This window comes from Homalodisca vitripennis, chromosome 5 (assembly GCF_021130785.1).
Source record: "Homalodisca vitripennis isolate AUS2020 chromosome 5, UT_GWSS_2.1, whole genome shotgun sequence".
In the NCBI taxonomy this organism is placed as follows: Eukaryota; Metazoa; Arthropoda; class Insecta; order Hemiptera; family Cicadellidae; genus Homalodisca; species Homalodisca vitripennis.
In genome coordinates, this window is record NC_060211.1 from 31,593,679 (window position 1) to 31,599,406 (window position 5,728).

Genomic DNA, 5,728 nt, shown 5'->3' on the forward strand with positions numbered 1-5,728 from the left:
AAATAACTTCGATGTAGTCTGGTTCAATTAAGATAGAGCGTCTCTGCACTACGCTAGAATATTTACACATGTTTAGGCACCTTTCTCAATCGGATAGGTTTATTCATTCAAAAGGGGCAGTCCCACAAACCTAAGCACGTCATTCAAGTAGGGACTTTTCTGCTCCCCATCATGTAATAAGAGAGGTTTAGTACATTTCAGCCCGTTCATGAAGGTTAACGAAGTGCTGTAACTTACCAATGAGCTCATTATGAGATATCATCTGTCCTTGGACCAGTGTTCCAAAAGCCTGTGCTCTCTTACCCACCAGCATATCAGTCAAAAGCTATGGGTTCAGCCGTTTCCTTGTGCTACCCACACATCCTACACACAGATCTCCGTTGAAAACACCCATCCTGAAAAAGTGCTTTCTCAGTTGAAAGTGACCTGTAACAAACCCTGTTATCCTTTGCAAAACACCTCTCTTCAGCTGTAATGCTCTAGGGCAACCTCTCTGGAAGGAGAGAGCAAAACAAACTTGCTCATCCTAAGATCCGGCGTGGTAGCTTATCTTCCGTGATGCTTGGTCCTATGCACAGGAGTTGTTAACCTGACATGCATATCTTCTGGATATCCCACAGACCGGCTGATGCCCCATAAACTTCGTTGATGATGTCTTATCTTCCAGTGCATCAGTAATCTCATTACCTCTTAATTCCTGTGTGTCCTCGGACCCAATACAGAGTGTGATTATTGAGTCTACCCTGCTTGGAAACACCAATGTAACAATCGCAAACCTGAACTAATTAGAGGACCACCTGGCTATCTGTGAAGATACCAGTTTTTATGCCCTTGACACCTCTTTTCAGATTTTCTTACGCACACCCATTACAGCTGTGACTTCCACCTGAAATACAGTTGGGTATTCACCTATATGAAGATAGGACCCCACACCAGAGCTCTCTTCTTGAATTCCCACACATTTTTCCTTTTCAATCTTGGATCTATCTGTGTACCATTCCAGACCAAAGTGGGGAAAGAATTTGCTTCCAAAGAGCTTTCATCCCTAGAGGGAATGGTCAGACCATCGATGGGGAGCAGTTTGAGCATCTGTTATGTTATTAATTTTAGAAACATTTCCATTTGTTAAACCTATTTGTTTCACTTTTACAATAAAAAATCACTCATTCAAACGAGTTTAAATTCCATAACATTTTATTTTTTAACCATTTTAGTCATGAGGATATTTTAAATTTGAATTAGTCACCATTTTGTGCTGGCTTGAGATGGCATCCTGTAAATGTAAGTTCCGAGGTCTACGTGAAGAACGGTTTTTGCATGATTTCTCAAATTCTTTTTACATAAATGAGCACTTTGGTAATAATAACGCTTGTCACTATAACATAACACGTCTTTTCCAAGTGAATTTTCAACTTGAATTAAAGTTATTGGGTTTCAAGGTTTTTTGTTGATGTCCATGTACTTTTTAAAGTGGTGGTAGAGGTTCTGAAAAGTCATATGAGCACAGAGGTTTGATGGGTATTCCCACCATTACTTAGCTAAATCGAGTTGGCCTAAAAAGTACAAGCATTGAGGAACTTGACGAGAGATCTGCTAAAAGAACAGGAACTACTTCCATCAGAACATGGTTATGTAAACTCGGGTATCTACAATTTTTATCTGAAAGTATTAGAGCGGTAGGCGGCACTGCAGCGGATTTCCTCAACACTCTCTGATAGTGGCCAACACTCCTGTTAAGTCACTGTCACTTCTTGTTGGGGGTCTATTTTTGAGGAAAGGATTTCAGGACACATATTTATTGAAAACACTTTATTTTGATTCAATAGAACATGTCAAATATTTTGGATCACACTGTGTTAACTTCTGTATTTGAAATTACATAACGTTTAATTAAATGAAATTTATAACTAGACAAACAATTATTTTTAATGTATGTTGACTGTAACCTACATAATAACAATAGGGTGTATACCATAAGATCACTTAGGCCTGGCATAATAAAACATGATACTGATTACATACTTAAAGCTATGAACTTGAAACAATTGGAAAAATAAACGTAATAAAAAATACGTCAAGTTCAAAAATTTCATAAGCTGGTTTATATGAAGTCTTGTGTACACATGTATTACCTTCATATTAAATACAAATACAGCTGTGGTCTAAATCTAATAAATAGGCTACATAGCAAAAACAATTAAAATAATACTGGGATCTTCAGGTATAAACACACCTGTAAGTAACAGGACTTTAGTTAGTTGTTGTGTTATAACAGTATTATTATAAATCTAAGTAACATTGACAAATATTTTGCTAACTTGTTGAGACAGAAAATAAATTGGAAGGCACCAAGGATAATTGCTTCAAAGTAATAACTTATGAAATAGCTAATTATTTTTCAAATAACATACCTAGTTATTATTGAAACATTCTAAAATTTATCTACTGGAGTGATAAACACTGATGCAATAACTTTGTTCACTAACTAACTACTGATATTTTAATCACTTTAAAAGGCATATCAAAATTCAAGGAAGTTGGTACTTCTATGAAGGATCTGACAACATGCAAAATCATATATCCTTGAACACCTATCTCTCCACAATTCCTATTATTCGAAAGCTGCCTGTAACACTAAAATTCAAGGACTACTATGCTGTTTTTCTGATATTGTTAATAATATGGGAACTGGAGAATTGAAAACAACACTTTGTTTGGGAGGTCGGTTTCATTTTGTTTACAAATCTTGGGTTAATTGAGCACCTATCCGTTTTTGTAAAACCAATACAATTTCAATGAGAATAGAATAGAATATATCTTTATTGAACCTCTGGAGAAGTTTCTGGTAATTTTTAAAGTCCATTCATCCTCCATGGCAGAACTAATTATTCTCATACTGTCACAGCCTTCACCTTAACTCTAGCAGGTGATAAAATTCAAGTGTAATATAAGAACTAGAGAAGAAGAAAACTGTCTAACTACAGAACTGTACATTAAGATAAGTATAATATAATATTTATCGAACTATAACCAATGTCTTCAATCTTCTGTATTTCACTTAGTCAATTCTAAAACAATTAGGAAACCAGATGATTGGCAGAGCTACAGTGCTACAACTGTCAGTTCTGCCAAATTGAAAAAAATTAATGCTCTTAAGATTTTGAAATGAAAACTTCTATGGCAATGTCGTGATATTATTTTTTCAAAGTTTCAGTACTTTCTTGTCACATGTAGATTTTGAGATAGATTTTGTAAAACCTTCTTGTAATACTGTATTATTTTATACATTGATACTAATTATTATCAGCTGTTTCATTGAAAAAATATAATAATGTCTTTAATAAATATCAACAGTGCTTGGTTGAGGCTTAATGAAATTGTTATTCTCTTATTTATTTTAGTAACCCCTACATTTTACTCCTGGTACCTATTATGATTGTCATTATCGTTTCTTTAGTGCTTTCGCTGTCAGCTGATAGTATATAGTCAGTTTTCAGTATCTAATTTTATAAAAAACGCATTATTATTCAAGGTTTTCCTATATGATTTCAGTTCATGTGAAGAACTTCAATTATGTTTAGAATTATGAAATTGTTTTGAAAAAGTCTTTTTGCAAATATGTTTTAATTTAATTTCAAACATCTATGATTTTAGATAATAAAAAAATTTTCACTTCTATCAGATTATTTCATACACATTTGATATTCTTTCTTATTATTTTATGGGATGTGTTAGTGTTTAAAATGTGTCAGTAGAAACACTGAAGTGCTGTGCTGCTATCTTATCTCTTAATCTGCAAATAACAGGATTTTATTGTTACATCACACAGTAATAAATGGCAGTTACTAAGTAATTGTACTTTTAAAATAAAGAATAGTATAGCATGCTGTTATTGGATATGTTATATAATACAGTGGTCATATATTTATTGTTCAAATTCCTTGTACTAAGGAATTTTACAAGTTACATCCCTCAAATGCCAGGAAGTTTTTACTTTATTGTGCAAAGGGTTGTAAGTAGTTTATTAATTAACAATTTTTAATTACTTTTTTGGTTTGTAAATATGTAGCTGTAGGAAGTCATAAAAATTAAATGAGAAATTAATGTAACATCTGGAAGTATGCCAATTTCTAATACTTTTTTGGAATATTTTAAATTTAAAAATTATGAACTGAAAATACTAATAACATTTTTTCCTATTTTTATCAATAATTTGGATTCCAAAACAATGAAAAGAATATCATAATATATTAATTGATGTGTCAAAACTAGTATTTTACAAAAAGTAAATTTTATAGATGAAAAAATACAATCAAAAGCAATATCCTCGTCATGTGAGCGTTCAAATATAATAGTACAAATTATGACTTTTTTAGGATTATTATAATTTCAAGTAATTAAAAACATTTACATTTACTTAAAATACAAACATCACTGTGTTTGTGTAAAATTACAATTTTCAATCAAAGTCGATCCAAGAAGATGTATTGTTGTGTATCATCTCAAGTTATGTTGTATTGAAAAAATCTAATTTTCATCAAATGGTGAGTAAATAGGATTTCTCAGTCCAGTATATCAATAACAAACATTGATATGCAAACTTCTTTTGCATGTGAAATTAAAGTAGCATTTAAAAAATAATTGTATCCTATTAATGTTGAAGAATTAATTACTATTCTAATGAAATTACATTGATTTTCAATCTGTTGTAACAAGCTTTACATTTCTTAAATAGGATATTAAGGTTTACTAGCAGTGTTAACTGTGAGTTTTTGGTTTCCCATTGTCACTGTCCATTTGATTGCTTGGATGATACAATTTTGAAATACTGTAAAATATGTCATGATAAAGATCAAAATAAATCTATATTTTCAAAAAACTCTAATATCAATTCAACATTGTTATGAGTCCATTTCTATTATAAGCTTAAGACTAACAACACACCCAGAGCTTGGTAGGTGCTACGGAAATGTGCTAAAAGAATGCTCTCTGTTTGCTTTTATGTTCTTATTTCGAGCCAAATTCAACGTACCCTATTTAACATACTGTTATTTATACATTATTACTAATGGAATAACAGGAAAATTACATAACCAGAAACATAAACAGTGACTAACATTAAATTTATTGAATCCAGCAATAATATTACTTTGGCCTGCCTGCAGTAACCAGTATATTGTGTACTATAAGTGTTTGAATATTATCAAATGTAGTTGTAATGGTTTTTGTTTAATTTTTTGTGGTGGTTTTTTTATTGGTCTGACACACAGTTTATCTGCTATGACTCCGGAATTCGCTATGCTTATTTGGTTCTAAGTTTGTTTTCTTTAAGCAAGCTTAACTTTTCGTTTTTAGTTTCACCCATGAAATAAAAGAATAGATACCAGTTTTTAAAATTACAAGTTTCAGCTTTTTGTAACACCCAATATATTTATGGGTTAAACCCGAAGCTAGAGTCTGGAACCGGGGGCTAGACTCAGATGATTATGCATTATTTTGCAAAAATGCAATGGCTGAACTGGGATTCAAATCCAGGGACCTGCAGTGATAAACTAAAAAACTAAACACTCAATTAAATTAATTCTGTTGTTCTTTTAAATTATTCATCGTCAATAAACACTAAGCTTTAAGCTGGAAAAGTATTTTCTAAAACTGAACATAATACCATCAGCTACTTTGAAAATTCATCTAGCTGAAGTAACTTATTGTTTGAATAGGTATTTTTAAA